This window comes from Rhinoderma darwinii, chromosome 9 (assembly GCF_050947455.1).
Source record: "Rhinoderma darwinii isolate aRhiDar2 chromosome 9, aRhiDar2.hap1, whole genome shotgun sequence".
Taxonomy (NCBI): Eukaryota; Metazoa; Chordata; class Amphibia; order Anura; family Rhinodermatidae; genus Rhinoderma; species Rhinoderma darwinii.
Window position 1 is genome coordinate 107,989,765 of NC_134695.1, and position 19,621 is coordinate 108,009,385.

Genomic DNA, 19,621 nt, shown 5'->3' on the forward strand with positions numbered 1-19,621 from the left:
TCCTGATTTTCAGAAGTTTTTTGTAACTACTCGCGTTTTTCGCGGTGTATTTTACGGACGTTATTGGAGCTGTTTTTCAATGGAGTCAATGAAAAACGGCTCCAAAAACGTCCTAAGAAGTGTCCTGCACTTCTTTGATGTGGGCGTCTTTTTACACGCCGTCTTTTGACAGCGACGCGTAAAGTTACACCTCGTGGGAACAGAACATCGTAAAACCCATTGAAAGCAATGGGCATATGTTTGTAGACGTAATGGAGCCATTTTTTCAGGCGTAATTCGAGGCGTAAAACGCCCGAATTACGTCTGAAAATAGGCCTTGTGAACATACCCTAATGGCCTAAACTATAAAAATATTATTTTATTTATTCCAGTCGGTGAATGGTGTAAAAAAAAAAACATAAAAAAACTATACCAGAATATAGTTTTTTTAGTCACTTTGCCCTACAAATATTGGAATAAAAAGTGATCAAAAAGTCGCACGTATCCAAAAATGGTACCTATATAAACTATAGCTCGTCTCGCAAAAAACAAGCCCTCATACAGCTCCGTCGACGAAAAAATGAAAACGTTATGATTCTCACAACTTGGCGACAGAAAAAATACATTCTTTTTACAAAAGTAATTTTATTGTGCAAAATGTTGTAAAACATAAAAAAGTTCTATAAATTAGATATCGCCGAGATCGGACTGACCCGCAGAATAAAGTTAACATGTAATTTATAATGCATGGTGAACACTGTATAAAAAAACTAAAAAACAATGCCAGAATTGCAGTTTCTTGGTCACCTTTCCTCCCAAAAATAGGATAAAAAGTGATCAAAAAGTCGCATGTACCCCAAAATGGTAAAAATAATAACTATAGCTCGTCCCGCAAGGAGGGGCCCCAAACATATCTGCTGGAAGCGAGGGTGCCCGTATTATACCAGCACAACACTTTCCCATCAAAATTCCCCAAACTGCAAAGGTGCGGAGTGTGGACCAAAAGGGAATAAGTAAGGACTATTTATCAGTGCGACACCGGCCTGTGCAGAATTATTGCTTCACAGCGTAACACACATCTATGGATTATTTTACTGGGTTTTTTAACCCGATTATTATACCACCTGACTACGTCCCTGATGTACTCTGCCCAGCTTACATGTACCCTCACATTGTAAACGGAAATACAAGCAATACTCAAACAAAACGACTACCAAGCAAATCCACTCTCCAAAAGCCAAATGGCGCTCCCTCCCCTCTGAACCTTACAACGTCTATGGCCGCGGACCCTAGTTCAGACTTACCCTCTGACGGCCGCGGCCATGGACGTCTGTGTTCTCGGCGGCATCTCCCTCCAGGGAGACGCCGGCACTAACTTCCGGGTTCTGAGACTCTTTCCTGCAGGGCGCCCGCGCCCGCACGAGCACTGCCTTAAAGGCCCAGTACGCGTCCAGTTGTTTAAAATCAGTAATTAGCCCAGAATGCTGCTGGACTATAAAAGAGGTCCTGCACACTTGATCCTTGTCGGAACGTTGTTGTATACCGAAAGTTTGTCTTGCAAATGGTCTCCTAGTGTTTTCCAGTTCCCAGTATTACCCGTTCCTGCTGCCTGTACCCTGTATCCTGTGCTACCGTGCCTCTGTGCCATCTACAGTGAGAGTCAAGTTGTGTCTTCCGCTGCATCTACTGTGCCATCTACAGTGAATGTCAAGTTGTGTCACCGCTACTGTCTACATTGCCTCAGGTACCCTTTCTGGACTATAGACATTGTATTTTACCTAGTTGGCCAGCTGCTATCCCACTACGCGATTCGGCTCAGTGGGTCACACCCCGCGCCGTGACAGTGCCTAAATAGCTGTTTACTTCCACATATAAGGCATTTTCATACCCGGGACAAGCCTTTTAACAATATTTGCCACTGAAATAGCATATCTAGGGAAAAATTTTAATTTTTACTCTGCCACAATCCGCAGCGCAATCATTTATGGAAAAGTCCTGTAGGGTGAAAATACTCACTACACCCCTTAATAAATGACTGGAGGGGTGCAGTTTCCAAAATGGGGTCACTTGTCAGGGGTTTCCTTTATTATTTCACATCAGAGCACTGCAGTTGTGAACCAATACTTTGTAAATCCCCAAATTAGGCCTCAATTTTACATGGTACTCTTTCACTCCTGAGCCCTGTCAAATGTCTCAGGCAGAGTTCTAGTAGTGCTCTGCCCGGGACTATGGCTATGGGGTTGCCCCTGACAACAATCCATATATGTACAGTCATGTCAGGGGCTTCTCCTGAAGTGGAATCCACAGCCAGAGCGTCGGCAATGCTCTGGCTGGGTATTCTACTCCTAGAGGGAACCCCAACGGCACTACCTACAGGGAGAGGGGCTGTTTGGCACTACCTGGGAGGGGGGCTGTGTGGCACTATCTACAGAGGGCACTAAATTTATGGGGGTGCAAACTGAGGGCATAAATTCTATATGAGGGCATAAACAGGGCCTAATGTCTATATGGGGACAAAAAAATGATGTTTTCTGCCATTTTACCGCTGTGAGTTCCGCCGCAAAGGGGCTTACTAAGTCTGTGTCGCCCAAGGGCCCACATAAACCTGGAGCATGGCCTGTGTATATATATATATATATATATATATATATATATATATATATATATATATATATATATATATATATATAGCTAGAACGACTAGTCACTCAGCTCTCATAGAACAGCAACACTGTGGATCTGCAATGGTGACCACAAGCCATATTTCCCTGATACTATCTGATTAACACACCTGCCTATTTATGCAGTGATACATTTTGCATACTGTAGCTTAGCTAGCCAGATTTGTCTTTCAGGATCCCAGGAAAGCTGGGTAACAAACCATGTGAAGTTGTAATAGAAACTGTAAAATACGAAATCCCCCTAAATAAATGCCCCTCCTCGCTACCAAATTGTGCCATAGATAAGGCAAAGCCTTTCAGGGTACTGGGACAGCTGGGTAACAAACCATTATCTCTCAAATTGTGTCATATTTAGGCAGATTTGCCTTTGAGGGTTTCAGAAAAGCTGGGTAACAAACCATATGAAACTGTAATAGAGATCTGCCTTATACTTAATCCCCCTAAATAAATGCCCCTCGTCGCTACCAAATTGCACTATATTTAGGCAGATTTGTCTTTCAGGAACCTGGGCAACCTGTATTCCGTAGGGGGACTTAGCGGACAATTTCCCCGCAGATTTTGATGTGAATTCTTGGGAAATCCACATATGTTACATACAGATTTAGTTGCGGATTTAGCAGCAGATTTGACCTAGGTTTCAGCCTATGCATTGCAAAGGCTGAAATCCGCAGTGAAAATCCGAGGCTTCTCCGCAACAGAATGAGCAGGCTGCAGATTTGAAATAAGCAGAATGCTCCGCTGTTATTGCGGTCGTCTTCTGCTACATGTGGATGGGGTTTTGAAAACCCCATCCCCTTGTGATGTACTGTAAGCTGCTGCGGATTTGCGATGCAGAACCCACGCTGCAAATCGGCAGAAAAACTGCCACATCCGGACACACCCTTAGGCCTTATTCACACGAACGTGTATTACGTCCGTGCTACGCGCGTGGAAATCACGCGCGTCGCATGGACTTATGTAAGTCAATGGGGCCGTTCTGACATGTCGTGATTTTCACGGCGTGTGTCCGCTGCGTAAAACTCACGACATGTCCTATACTTGCCCGTGTTTCGCGCAGCACGCACACATTGAAGTCAATGGGTCCGTGCAAATTGCGCTCGGCACACGGAAGCACTTCCCGGTGCCGCACGTGATGCTCGCATGCGCCGCTCCCACACAGTCCAAATTGAACTGTGCGACGTCCGGCGCCATTTTCTTGTGGACCGGAAGTCACGGCCGGACAGTAAGATTACTACTTCCGGTCGCAGCTTCCGGACTTGTGCACTTGGAGCGGAGGTATCAGACGGAGCGGATGGACCGAAGGGTGCGGCGGCGGAAGGAGCAGGTAAGTTAGGTCTGTGTATGTACGTGTTTTACTGTGTGTTTACTACTGTATGTTAACCTACTACACTGTGTGTTAGCTCAAAAAAATGGCGACACACAGTGTAGGAGGTTTGACCGTTCAATCCCCTCGTTTCTCCCGGCACTAGCCAGGATAAAGGAGGGGGGGATTCTGAGAGCTCACTAGAGCGAGTGAGTTTTCTCCAATTTTGCCGCATAAAGCAATGTGGTTGCTTTACCACATGCAATGCTGCAATTTTGGGAATTGCTCCATCTAGTGACCAGCGCTGGGAAATATTATAAATTAGAATCTAATTTATAATATTTCCTGACTCGTGAAAAAAATTAAAAAAATGAGAACAATGTTTAATCACCTACACACTAATTGTTTAACTAAAAAAAAAAAAAAAAAATTCCCTTTAAGGATATGCTCATATGCTTAACAAAAAACGGCTGTAAAATACGTAGCTGTTTTCAAGGGAAAACAGCCTATGATTTTCAGGTGTTTTTTATGCAAAGCGTTATTTGATGCGTTTTTTTACTGCCATTTTTGTAGCTGTTTTTCTTTGAGACAATGAGAAATGGCTCCAAAACGGCTCAAGAAGTGACATGCACCTCTTTTTTACAGGGCGTTTTTTTATGTGCCGTTTTTAGAAACGACGCGTAAAAAACGCCCCGTGGGAACGAAACGCCGTTTTTCCCATTGACATTTATCGGCATATGTTCGGAGGTGTTCAGGCCATGTATTTTCAGCCATTTTTCAATGCGTTTACAGCCCGAAAAACAGCTGAAAATAAGCCGTGTGAACACACCCTTAGGCCTGATTTACACGAGCGTGTGCGTTTTGCGTGCGCAAAAGGCACTTAACAGCTCCGTGTGTCATCAGCGTATGATGCGCGACTGCAAGATTTTCTCGCAGCCACCATCATTATGACACTCCATTTGGATGTTTGTAAACAGAAAAGCACGTGGTGCTTTTCTGTTTACTGTAATGACGGGGGTAAGGAAACAGACAAGTGAGCCCTCATCTACCCGCCACTCAGTCCCTGCCTATTTGCAATGACCCGACCTAGGCGACGGGGTACAACTGGGCAACAGTCCCTACGCTCAATATGTGCACGACAGACAAACAGATTAGGGTACACAGAAGCAAGGGAAAAGGGGCAGTTGCCCACGGCAACACCGAGAGCAACAAGAGTGGTGAACGAGTCGAGTCAAACCAGGAGTGTACTAGGTACCAAACGCAGAGCAGGAGAGTAGTGAACAAGCCGAGTCAAACCAGGAGTGTACGAGGTACCAAACGCAGAGCAGAAGAATAGTCAGTAAGCCAGGGTCAAAATGAAGCAGGGTCAAATAGATCAAGAAGCTGCAGCAGGGCCAGGAAACCAAATGAGAAGAATCACAAGCAAGGAGGAACAGGAAAGGCAGGTATAAATAGACAGAGGGTGGGAGCTAGCTCCGTCTGGCCAGGCTGTGATAGGTTCTCCCACTCCTAAGCCTGCCATCCTGAGTGGTGGAAGATGGAGTCAGTCTCAGAGACATAGACTCAGGTGCAGACTGATTACCTATGGGCGTGGATACAGAAGCTGTGCCTGGCAGATCCTTAACATTTACATTCAGAGTTTGACAGCTGAAGTGCTTCCGTGCGGCATGCGTGGTTTTCACGCACCCATTGACTTCAATGGGTGCGTGATGCGTGAACAGCGCACAAAGATAGGACATGTCGTGAGTTTTTTTCAGCGGACTCACACTGAGCAAAACTCACTGACTGTCTGCATGCCCCCATAGACTAATATAGGTGCGTACGAGACGCGTGAAAAGCATGCGCGTCGCACGCACGTATATCACGCTCGTGTAAACGAGGCCTTTGTGTCACTTTTAACATGAGACATGAGGAAGTGAGGATTGTTCCTGGGAATACTCCTGAAGGGCAGCATATTATAGGTAGAGATCCGCTGGGCTGTTATGTTAATGCAGCGCAAAAAATATTATAAAAAGAATACACATGTAAAGCTCTAAAGTGCTAATCAAAAGTGAAAGTCTTCTAGCGTAAACGTGATGCATAAAAAAGTTACACCTTGTCCTGCAAAAATAAAACAAGGCCTCAAATAGAAACGTAGACATTAAAATAAAAAAAAGATTATGGCTAGAAGGCAAAAAAATAAAGCATGCTGCAACCTTAATAAGTTCCCAATTGTTCCAGTATAAGCCTACAGTAGTGATTCTGAATTCTATTGCCAATGTGTAAAATGGTATACGATGTGTTTTTTTTTTCTACTAACAGAGTTGCCTCAAAATGTACATTTGTTTATAAAGCATAATGATCTGCTTTCAGTGCTCTACAAATGATGAATTCTTCATGGATATTCATCTATAGCACTCACAGGCTTCTCCCTACAGTTGACATCATAGTCTTCTCCCTTCAGTTGATGACATCACAGCTGATGGAATACTAAGGCATTGTGATGTGTCTTTTTTACAGACAAGCACCTGATGCAGCAGCTCTTATGTGTAGAGCCGTCTTCGTCCCATCAGACCTGTTCAGTTCTCAGACAAGACCACCATTTTCTTCATGCTACAAGATCTTCACATCATAATCACAGGCTCTGCAGGAAAGTTCACCGCAGGGAAACAGGTAAAGACCATTCCAGTTTTGTATGCCAGGGCAGGGGGTCACATTCAGACTTTCTCTAGGCCATTTTACATGTTTCTTACATGTTTCAAGAGTTACAGCAGTTTTCAAAACCATGTCCCCCTTTTCATATGTAATTATTGTATGGCCACTCAAGCGGCTGTAACGTCCTTCCTCCTGAGTGCTGCAGCAGCTTTCAATATACAATAAGCTAATGTTGATTTCTTTCCATGAATGCTGCTATAGCATTACCTGGAGGTCATAAGAACTTACTTAACAGCCTGGTGCACCCCTGATTGTAGTTATATGGCTACATGCATGACAAAAAGAAAAATTTACACTATGGAAGAATACCAAATACAGCATTTTATGGGTAGAGATGCCCTCTAAGGCTGTGTTCACATCAGCGTTGTCTTTCCTTTGAGGGTTTCCATCGGGGAAACCCCTCAATGGAAAGGCAAGCGGAAACCTTAGCTTCTGTTTGCATCACCATTGATCTCAATAGTGACGGAAACGTTGCTAATGGTTTCCGTTTGTCACCGTTGTGACAAGGTTATGTCGTTGTTTTGACAGAATAAATAGTGCAGTCGACTTCTGAGGGCCTGATACTGAAAGCCGAAGGATTGTCAGAGGCAGTCATAAAAACCCTACAAAAAAGTAGTAAAAATGTCACTAACAGTAAATTTATCGCAACTTACTTCTGCAGGCTTCTGTTTAACAATGGCATATGAAATGACAGTCTTAAAGAGGCTCTCTGTCACCACATTATAAGTGGCCTATCTTGTACATAATGTGATCGGCGCTGTAATGTAGATTACAGCAGTGTTTTTTATTTAGAAAAACTATCATTTTTGACGGAGTTATGACCTATATTAGCTTTATTCGAATGAGTTTCTTAATGACCACCTGGGCGTGTTTTACTTTTTGACTAAGTGGGCGTTGTGAAGAGAAGTGTATGACGCTGACCAATCAGAATCATACACTTCTCCCCATTCATTTACACAGCACTAGCGATATAGCTATATCGCTATGTGCAGCCACATATACAAGCACTAACGTTACTGCAGTGTCCTGACAATGAATATATATTACCTCCAGCCAGGACGTGATGTCTATTCAGAATCCTGAACACTTCTGTAGCGTCTGTGTGAGACTACAGCACAGCACAGCGAGATCTCGCTGTAAATGACAGCTTACAGCGTAATCTCACAAGACAACGCCTGCTATGCTGTAAATCACAGAGAAGTGTCAGGATTCTGAATACACATCGTGTCCTGGCTGGAGATAATGTATATTCATTATCAGAACACTGCAGTAATGTTATAGTGTGTTTATGTGGCTGCACATAGCGATATAGCTATATCGCTATGTGCTGTGTAAATGAATGGGGAGAAGTGTATGACACTGATTGGTCAGCGTTATACACTCCTCTTTACAATGCCCACTTGGTCAAAAAGTAAAACACGCCCAGTTGGTCATCAATAAACTCATTAGCATAAAGCTAAAATAGGTCATAACTCTGTCAAAAATGATCGTATTTCTAAATTAAAAAAACACTGCTGTAATCTACATTACAGTGCCGATCACATCATGTACAATATAGGCCACTTATAATGTGGTGACAGAGCCTCTTTAATAAATTCCCCCATTGTATTCATGTGACCAGCTTTAGGACTTAAAAGTCAATTTTCACAACAAGTGACATTGTTAGTTGTTAAGGTAGGGTAAATGAATTAAGCTAGTCGGATATTATCTTTAATGTATTGAAACTTTTTTAGTTGTATATACATGACTTTTTTGTTAGTATATACATGATTAGACATTGTCTTATTTTTTATAATTGTTTCACAACTCAGGAAATATTATAAATTAGATTCTAATTTATAACATTTCCATGTGCTGGTCACTAGAGGGAGCAATTCCCAAAATTGCAGCATTGCAATGTGATAAAGCAACCTCATTGCTTTATGCTGCAAATTTGGTATAGACACACACGCTCTAGTGAGCTCACAGAATCCCCCCTCCCTTGTCCTGGCTTGTGCCAGGAAGAAGGAGGGGGTTGAATGTTCAAACCTCCTACACTATGTGCCGACATTTTTTGAGCGAATGCACAGTGTAGTAGGCTTACATACAGTGGTAATCACACAGTAAAACACAAACATACACAAACACAACTTACCTGCTCCTGCCGCCGCTCACTTCGCTCCGTCCGCTCGCTCCGCTCCTAGTACTTGCTTCTAATCACATGTCCGGAAGTCACGACCGGAAGTAGTCATCTTACTGTCCGGCCGCGGCTTCCGGTCCACATGAAAATGGCGCTGGATGTCGCTCGGCCGAAGACCTTCCTTTTAGACTGTGTGGGAGCGGCGCATGCGCCTTTCCCACACAGACGGCGTACACCATAGTTAATGGAACGGCTCCCGTTCGCATTCTCTATGGGGATGTATGTGCCGTATTCCATCTCTGTATGTGTCGTTAATCGACACATACAGAGATGAAAAAAAAAATGGCAGCCCCCATAGTGAAGTAAAAGTTAGAAAAAATAAAAAAGTAAAACACAAACACACAAATAAATAAAATGTATTTTAATAACACACTAAAATCAAATTTATATATAATAATTTTTTTTTCGCGACACCCGTTCTACTTAAGTGTTTAGACAGTGAATAGACATTCCACGGGATGTCTATTCGCAATCTCTGCACTTCGTTACTATGTCTGTGGTAGTTACAGCAGAGGAAGCGTGATACAACGAGATCACGCTTCCTCTGCTGTAACTACCATAGAAACAGTAATGAAGTGCAGAGATTGTGAATAGACATCCCGTGGAATGTCTATTAAATGTCTAAGCACTTCAGTATTGTTAATGTGTTAGTATAAGACAGCACATAAGGATCTAGCAGGATCCCTATGCGCTGAGTAAATGAATGGAGAGGAGTGCATAAGGCTGATTGGTCAGCGTCATACACTCCCCTGTACAACGCCCACTTGGTCTAAAGTAAAAATACACCCACTTGGGCATTAAGCAACTCATTAGCATAAATCTAAAATCGCTAATAAAGTGGTAAAAATAGATAGTTTTTTTAAAATAAACCTACATTAAAGCGCCGATCTCCTTATGTAGGAGATACGGCACTTATAATGTGGTGACAGAGCCTCTTTAAATGATAAGCAAATTGTTTCTTTTTTTTTTCTACCTAAATTGGCAGAAAACACACCTATTTTGGAGATATAAAAGACAGCTAGAAGGGAAATGGAGGAGGCCGGTGTTTTTTTAATTATTTTTTTTCCTAGGTGTCTTTTATTTCATTTGCTAACGATTTAGGCAAAGTAGCTCAAAAGTAAAAATTTTTATAATACATGATTTTGTAAAGTATTGTAATGGGAAATTTTGGCGCACGCCCGTTTTAAGTAAAAATTTTAGCTTTTTGAGACTTTATGCTGTTTTCGCGTCTTTTCAGCTAGTAAGTCGGGACCAGCGGGAGAGCAGATCTCCTGCATGACATATTTAATTTACACCTGCGGATATTATAGCTGACATCTATGCTAACTGGTGTAGATGTCAGTTTGTGGAGCACTGACAACCCTAGTTGCACCATATTTATTCAGAGCTGTGGGCTTCTTGGAGTATGTTCACATTCAATTTTTTCTTTTCGTCAGAGGTATGCGTCGGGAGAAGTCTCTACGTATACCTCCAATGGAAGGCTGTATAGGCATAGAGTGGGATATATCACCTGAACTCCCCGGGCACAGCATTACTTTAAGCACTAGGCTCGGAAAGCCCCTGACGTTAGCAACGCTCTGACTGGGCAATCTGCTCCTAGGGAAGCCCCTGACAACACTGTCCATAAATGGACACTGACGTTAGGAGCTTTAAGGTGCCAAAATTCTAGGCCAGAACACTGGCATTGCACAGGCTGGGGATTCCACTCCTGGAGGGAGCCCCTGACGTCACTGTCCATATATGGATTCTGCTCCTGGAGGATCCCTTGATGTTACTGTCTGTACATAGACAGTGACATTAGGGGCTTTGTAATGTGAGAATTCCAAGTCGGAGCGTTGGCAGCGCTGTGGCCGGGAATTACGCTTGTAGAGAAAGCCTCTCACTTTACTGTGCATATATGGCTTTAAATATCCATATTTGGCTTTAAACTCTGGAGTCCCCGGCCAGAGCATCGCAAGCACTCACTGGCCGGGAACTCCTGACTTGGGAAAGCCCTTGATGTCACTTTCACTATATGGACAGTGATGTTAGGAGTTTAAAAACCCAGGAATCCATGGCCAGAGCGTCGGCAATGCTCTGGTTAGTGATTACTCTCCTGGAAGGAGCCCCTGATGTCTGTCAATTGTTATGGTAGTAGTCGGATATGATCTTTAATAAATTTAAACCATTTTTTTAAGCTTTAAGAACAAGGTTTGACAATGATAAGTTCTACCCATGTGTATCTAATGCTGATATGTATCCATGCTCCTTACTCATTTTAATATTGTGTGATTGAACTTGGTAACTTGGTATGCTTGGCTGACTGTACTGTATGATCAGAAGTAGTAACTAGATGTTTAACAATCAGATTCAGATAAGTTTTAGTAATGATACTTAGTTCAACAGATAGAGAGGTCCTATAGGGGAGGACCAAGTCAATGTGAGCTTGAAACTCTGAACAAATAAATACCAAGTCAGGCAGAGTAAAAATTTAATTTAGATTAAAAAGTTACTATTAAAATACAAACCACACAGCTCTTCAAGGTAGAGTTTGAGAAGCTGCATAATATACCCTCCTGCTACTTTGCCTAAATGGTGAGCATATAGAAATTTTTCTACTTAAAATGGCAGAAAACACACCATTTTGGAGATGGAAAGGACAGCTAGAGGGGAAATGGAGGAGGCCGTAGATTTTTAATTAAATTTTTTTCCTTGGTGTTTTTTTTTTCCATTTGCTAACGATTTAGTCAAAGTAGCTCAAAAGTAAATGTCTTTATAATACATGATATTGTAAAGTAATGTAATGGGAAATTTTGGCGCATGCCCGTTTTGAGTAAAAATGTTAGCTTTTTGAGACATTATGCTGTTTTCGCGTCTTTTCAGCTAGTAAGTCGGGACCAGCGGGAGAGCAGATCTCCTGCATGACATTTAATTTACACCTGCGGATATTATAGCTGACATCTATGCTAACTGGTGTAGATGTCGGTTTGTGCAGCACTGACAACCCAAGTTGCGCCATATTTATTCAGAGCTGTGGGCTTCTTGGAGTATGTTCACATTGAATTTTTTCTTTTCGTCAGAGGTATGCGTTGGGAGAAGTCTCTACGTATACCTCCAACGGAAGGCTGTATAGGCATAGAGTGGGATATATCACCTGAACTCTCCGGGCACAGCGTTACTTTAAGCACTAGGCTCGGAAAGCCCCTGACGTTAGCAACGCTCTGACTGGGGATTCTGCTCCTAGGGAAGCCCCTGACAACACTGTCCATAAATGAACACTGATGTTAGGAGCTTTAAGATGCCAAAATCCTAGGCCAGAACACTGGCATTGCACTGGCTGGGGATTCCACTCCTGGAGGGAGCCCCTGACGTCACTGTCCATATATGGATTCTGCTCCTGGAGGATCCCTTGATGTTACTGTCTGTACATAGACAGTGACATTAGGGGCTTTGTAATGTGAGAATTCCAAGTCGGAGCGTTGGCAGCGCTGTGGCCGGGAATTACGCTTGTAGAGAAAGCCTCCCACTTTACTGTGCATATATGGCTTTAAATATCCATAGTTGGCTTTAAACTCTGGAGTCCCCGGCCAGAGCATCGCAAGCACTCACTGGCCGGGAACTCCTGACTTGGGAAAGCCCTTGATATCACTTTCACTATATGGACAGTGATGTTAGGAGTTTAAAAACCCAGGAATACATGGCCAGAGCGTCGGCAATGCTCTAGTTAGTGATTACTCTCCTGGAAGGAGCCCCTGATGTCTGTCAATTGTTATGGTAGTAGTCGTATATGATCTTTAATAAATTTAAACCATTTTTTTAAGCTTTAAGAACAAGGTTTGACAACGATAAGTTCTACCCTTGTGTATCTAATGCTGATATGTATCCATGCTCCTTACTCATTTTAATATTGTGTGATTGAACTTGGTAACTTGGTATGCTTGGCTGACTGTACTGTATGATCAGAAGTAGTAACTAGATGTTTAGGAATCAGATTCAGATAAGTTTTAGTAATGATACTTAGTTCAACAGATAGAGAGGTGCTATAGGGGAGGACCAAGTCAATGTGAGCTTGAAACTCTGAACAAATAAATACCAAGTCAGGCAGAGTAAAAAGTAAATTTAGATTAAAAAGTTACTATTAAAATACAAACCACACAGCTCTTCAAGGTAGAGTTTGAGAAGCTGCATAATATACCCTCCTGCTACTTTGCCTAAATGGTGAGCAAATAGAAATTTTTCTACCTAAAATGGCAGAAAACACACCATTTTGGAGATGGAAAGGACGGCTAGAGGGGAAATGGAGGAGGCCGTAGTTTTTTAATTAAATTTTTTTCCTTGTTTTTTTTTTTTTTTCATTTGCTAACGATTTAGTCAAAGTAGCTCAAAAGTAAATGTCTTTATAATACATGATATTGTAAAGTAATGTAATGGGAAATTTTGGCGCATGCCCGTTTTGAGTAAAAATGTTAGCTTTTTGAGACATTATGCTGTTTTCGCGTCTTTTCAGCTAGTAAGTCGGGACCAGCGGGAGAGCAGATCTCCTGCATGACATTTAATTTACACCTGCGGATATTATAGCTGACATCTATGCTAACTGGTGTAGATGTCGGTTTGTGCAGCACTGACAACCCAAGTTGCGCCATATTTATTCAGAGCTGTGGGCTTCTTGGAGTATGTTCACATTGAATTTTTTCTTTTCGTCAGAGGTATGCGTTGGGAGAAGTCTCTACGTATACCTCCAACGGAAGGCTGTATAGGCATAGAGTGGGATATATCACCTGAACTCTCCGGGCACAGCGTTACTTTAAGCACTAGGCTCGGAAAGCCCCTGACGTTAGCAACGCTCTGACTGGGGATTCTGCTCCTAGGGAAGCCCCTGACAACACTGTCCATAAATGAACACTGATGTTAGGAGCTTTAAGATGCCAAAATCCTAGGCCAGAACACTGGCATTGCACTGGCTGGGGATTCCACTCCTGGAGGGAGCCCCTGACGTCACTGTCCATATATGGATTCTGCTCCTGGAGGATCCCTTGATGTTACTGTCTGTACATAGACAGTGACATTAGGGGCTTTGTAATGTGAGAATTCCAAGTCGGAGCGTTGGCAGCGCTGTGGCCGGGAATTACGCTTGTAGAGAAAGCCTCCCACTTTACTGTGCATATATGGCTTTAAATATCCATAGTTGGCTTTAAACTCTGGAGTCCCCGGCCAGAGCATCGCAAGCACTCACTGGCCGGGAACTCCTGACTTGGGAAAGCCCTTGATATCACTTTCACTATATGGACAGTGATGTTAGGAGTTTAAAAACCCAGGAATACATGGCCAGAGCGTCGGCAATGCTCTAGTTAGTGATTACTCTCCTGGAAGGAGCCCCTGATGTCTGTCAATTGTTATGGTAGTAGTCGTATATGATCTTTAATAAATTTAAACCATTTTTTTAAGCTTTAAGAACAAGGTTTGACAACGATAAGTTCTACCCTTGTGTATCTAATGCTGATATGTATCCATGCTCCTTACTCATTTTAATATTGTGTGATTGAACTTGGTAACTTGGTATGCTTGGCTGACTGTACTGTATGATCAGAAGTAGTAACTAGATGTTTAGGAATCAGATTCAGATAAGTTTTAGTAATGATACTTAGTTCAACAGATAGAGAGGTGCTATAGGGGAGGACCAAGTCAATGTGAGCTTGAAACTCTGAACAAATAAATACCAAGTCAGGCAGAGTAAAAAGTAAATTTAGATTAAAAAGTTACTATTAAAATACAAACCACACAGCTCTTCAAGGTAGAGTTTGAGAAGCTGCATAATATACCCTCCTGCTACTTTGCCTAAATGGTGAGCAAATAGAAATTTTTCTACCTAAAATGGCAGAAAACACACCATTTTGGAGATGGAAAGGACGGCTAGAGGGGAAATGGAGGAGGCCGTAGTTTTTTAATTAAATTTTTTTCCTTGTTTTTTTTTTTTTTTCATTTGCTAACGATTTAGTCAAAGTAGCTCAAAAGTAAATGTCTTTATAATACATGATATTGTAAAGTAATGTAATGGGAAATTTTGGCGCATGCCCGTTTTGAGTAAAAATGTTAGCTTTTTGAGACATTATGCTGTTTTCGCGTCTTTTCAGCTAGTAAGTCGGGACCAGCGGGAGAGCAGATCTCCTGCATGACATATTTAGTTTACACCTGCAGATATTATAGCTGACATCTATGCTAACTGGTGTAGATGTCAGTTTGTGCAGCACTGACAACCCAAGTTGCGCCATATTTATTCAGAGCAGTGGGCTTCTTGGAGTATGTTCACATTCAATTTTTTTATTTTCGTCAGAGGTATGCGTTGGGAGAAGTCTCTACGTATACCTCCAACGGAAGGCTGTATAGGCATAGAGTGGGATATATCACCTGAACTCCCCGGGCACAGCGTTACTTTAAGCACTAGGCTCGGAAAGCCCCTGACATTAGCAACGCTCTGACTGGGGATTCTGCTCCTAGGGAAGCCCCTGACAACACTGTCCATAAATGGACACTGATGTTAGGAGCTTTAAGATGCCAAAATCCTAGGCCAGAACACTGGCATTGCACTGGCTGGGGATTCCACTCCTGGAGGGAGCCCCTGACGTCACTGTCCATATATGGATTCTGCTCCTGGAGGATCCCTTGATGTTACTGTCTGTACATAGACAATGACATTAGGGGCTTTGTAATGTGAGAATTCCAAGTCGGAGCGTTGGCAGCGCTGTGGCCGGGAATTACGCTTGTAGAGAAAGCCTCTCACTTTACTGTGCATATATGGCTTTAAATATCCATATTTGGCTTTAAACTCTGGAGTTTCCGGCCAGAGCATCGCAAGCACTCACTGGCCGGGAACTCCTGACTTGGGAAAGCCCTTGATGTCACTTTCACTATATGGACAGTGATGTTAGGAGTTTAAAAACCCAGGAATCCATGGCCAGAGCGTCGGCAATGCTCTGGTTAGTGATTACTCTCCTGGAAGGAGCCCCTGATGTCTGTCAATTGTTATGGTAGTAGTCGGATATGATCTTTAATAAATTTAAACCATTTTTATAAGCTTTAAGAACAAGGTTTGACAATGATAAGTTCTACCCATGTGTATCTAATGCTGATATGTATCCATGCTCCTTACTCATTTTAATATTGTGTGATTGAACTTGGTAACTTGGTATGCTTGGCTGACTGTACTGTATGATCAGAAGTAGTAACTAGATGTTTAGGAATCAGATTCAGATAAGTTTTAGTAATGATACTTAGTTCAACAGATAGAGAGGTGCTATAGGGGAGGACCAAGTCAATGTGAGCTTGAAACTCTGAACAAATAAATACCAAGTCAGGCAGAGTAAAAAGTAAATTTAGATTAAAAAGTTACTATTAAAATACAAACCACACAGCTCTTCAAGGTAGAGTTTGAGAAGCTGCATAATATACCCTCCTGCTACTTTGCCTAAATGGTGAGCAAATAGAAATTTTTCTACCTAAAATGGCAGAAAACACACCATTTTGGAGATGGAAAGGACGGCTAGAGGGGAAATGGAGGAGGCCGTAGTTTTTTAATTAAATTTTTTTCCTTGTTTTTTTTTTTTTTTCATTTGCTAACGATTTAGTCAAAGTAGCTCAAAAGTAAATGTCTTTATAATACATGATATTGTAAAGTAATGTAATGGGAAATTTTGGCGCATGCCCGTTTTGAGTAAAAATGTTAGCTTTTTGAGACATTATGCTGTTTTCGCGTCTTTTCAGCTAGTAAGTCGGGACCAGCGGGAGAGCAGATCTCCTGCATGACATATTTAGTTTACACCTGCAGATATTATAGCTGACATCTATGCTAACTGGTGTAGATGTCAGTTTGTGCAGCACTGACAACCCAAGTTGCGCCATATTTATTCAGAGCAGTGGGCTTCTTGGAGTATGTTCACATTCAATTTTTTTATTTTCGTCAGAGGTATGCGTTGGGAGAAGTCTCTACGTATACCTCCAACGGAAGGCTGTATAGGCATAGAGTGGGATATATCACCTGAACTCCCCGGGCACAGCGTTACTTTAAGCACTAGGCTCGGAAAGCCCCTGACATTAGCAACGCTCTGACTGGGGATTCTGCTCCTAGGGAAGCCCCTGACAACACTGTCCATAAATGGACACTGATGTTAGGAGCTTTAAGATGCCAAAATCCTAGGCCAGAACACTGGCATTGCACTGGCTGGGGATTCCACTCCTGGAGGGAGCCCCTGACGTCACTGTCCATATATGGATTCTGCTCCTGGAGGATCCCTTGATGTTACTGTCTGTACATAGACAATGACATTAGGGGCTTTATAATGTGAGAATTCCAAGTCGGAGCGTTGGCAGCGCTGTGGCCGGGAATTACGCTTGTAGAGAAAGCCTCTCACTTTACTGTGCATATATGGCTTTAAATATCCATATTTGGCTTTAAACTCTGGAGTTTCCGGCCAGAGCATCGCAAGCACTCACTGGCCGGGAACTCCTGACTTGGGAAAGCCCTTGATGTCACTTTCACTATATGGACAGTGATGTTAGGAGTTTAAAAACCCAGGAATCCATGGCCAGAGCGTCGGCAATGCTCTGGTTAGTGATTACTCTCCTGGAAGGAGCCCCTGATGTCTGTCAATTGTTATGGTAGTAGTCGGATATGATCTTTAATAAATTTAAACCGTTTTTATAAGCTTTAAGAACAAGGTTTGACAATGATAAGTTCTACCCATGTGTATCTAATGCTGATATGTATCCATGCTCCTTACTCATTTTAATATTGTGTGATTGAACTTGGTAACTTGGTATGCTTGGCTGACTGTACTGTATGATCAGAAGTAGTAACTAGATGTTTAAGAATCAGATTCAGATAAGTTTTAGTAATGATACTTAGTTCAACAGATATGGAGGTCCTATAGGGGAGGACCAAGTCAATGTGAGCTTGAAACTCTGAACAAATAAATACCAAGTCAGGCAGAGTAAAAAGTAAATTTAGATTAAAAAGTTACTATTAAAATACAAACCACACAGCTCTTCAAGGTAGAGTTTGAGAAGCTGCATAACATACCCTCCTGCTACTTTGCCTAAATGGTGAGCAAATAGAAATTTTTCTACCTAAATTGGCAGAAAACACACCATTTTGGAGATGGAAAGGACGGCTAGAGGGGAAATGGAGGAGGCCGTAGTTTTTTAATTACATTTTTTTCCTTGGTGTTTTTTTTTTTCCATTTGCTAACGATTTAGTCAAAGTAGCTCAAAAGTAAATGTCTTTATAATACATGATATTGTAAAGTAATGTAATGGGAAATTTTGGCGCATGCCCGTTTTGAGTAAAAATGTTAGCTTTTTGAGACATTATGCTGTTTTCGCGTCTTTTCAGCTAGTAAGTCGGGACCAGCGGGAGAGCAGATCTCCTGCATGACATATTTAATTTACACCTGCGGATATTATAGCTGACATCTATGCTAACTGGTGTAGATGTCAGTTTGTGCAGCACTGACAACCAAAGTTGCGCCATATTTATTCAGAGCTGTGGGCTTCTTGGAGTATGTTCACATTCTATTTTTTCTTTTCGTCAGAGGTATGCGTTGGGAGAAGTCTCTACGTATACCTCCAACGGAAGGCTGTATAGGCATAGAGTGGGATATATCACCTGAACTCCCCGGGCACAGCGTTACTTTAAGCACTAGGCTCGGAAAGCCCCGGACGTTAGCAACGCTCTGACTGGGGATTCTGCTCCTAGGGAAGCCCCTGACAACACTGTCCATAAATGGACACTGACGTTAGGAGCTTTAAGATGTCAAAATCCTAGGCCAGAACACTGGCATTGCACTGGGTGGGGATTCCACTCCTGGAGGGAGCCCCTGACGTCACTGTCCATATATGGATTCTACTCCTGGAGGATCCCTTGATGTTACTGTCTGTACATAGACAGTGACATTAGGGGCTTTGTAATGTGAGAATTCCAAGTCGGAGCGTTGGCAGCGCTGTGGCCGGGAATTACGCTTGTAGAGAAAGCCTCTCACTTTACTGTGCATATATGGCTTTAAATATCCTTATTTGGCTTTAAACTCTGGAGTCCCCGGCCAGAGCATCGCAAGCACTCACTGGCCGGGAACTCCTGACTTGGGAAAGCCCTTGATATCACTTTCACTATATGGACAGTGATGTTAGGAGTTTAAAAACCCAGGAATCCATGGCCAGAGCGTCGGCAATGCTCTGGTTAGTGATTACTCTCCTGGAAGGAGCCCCTGATGTCTGTCAATTGTTATGGTAGTAGTCGGATATGATCTTTAATAAATTTAAACCATTTTTTTAAGCTTTAAGAACAAGGTTTGACAATAATAAGTTCTACCCATGTGTATCTAATGCTGATATGTATCCATGCTCCTTACTCATTTTAATATTGTGTGATTGAACTTGGTAACTTGGTATGCTTGGCTGACTGTACTGTATGATCAGAAGTAGTAACTAGATGTTTAAGAATCAGATTCAGATAAGTTTTAGTAATGATACTTAGTTCAACAGATAGAGAGGTCCTATAGGGGAGGACCAAGTCAATGTGAGCTTGAAACTCTGAACAAAAAAATACCAAGTCAGGCAGAGTAAAAAGTAAATTTAGATTAAAAAGTTACTATTAAAATGCAAACCACACAGCTCTTCAAGGTAGAGTTTGAGAAGCTGCATAATATACCCTCCTGCTACTTTGCCTAAATGGTGAGCAAATAGAAATTTGTCTACCTAAATTGGCAGAAAACACACCATTTTGGAGATGGAAAGGACGGCTAGAGGGGAAATGGA

General features: G+C 42.3%; 1 long non-coding RNA gene across 1 annotated transcript; it reads left to right on the plus strand.

Annotated features, from left to right (window-relative positions):
- Positions 1-1,658: 1,658 nt before the first annotated feature.
- On the plus strand, positions 1,659-9,925 carry LOC142660549 (uncharacterized). The gene is made up of 3 exons (XR_012850520.1): positions 1,659-1,723; positions 6,463-6,615; positions 9,822-9,925. It is a non-coding gene; the product is annotated as an uncharacterized LOC142660549 (long non-coding RNA).
- Positions 9,926-19,621: the final 9,696 nt, after the last annotated feature.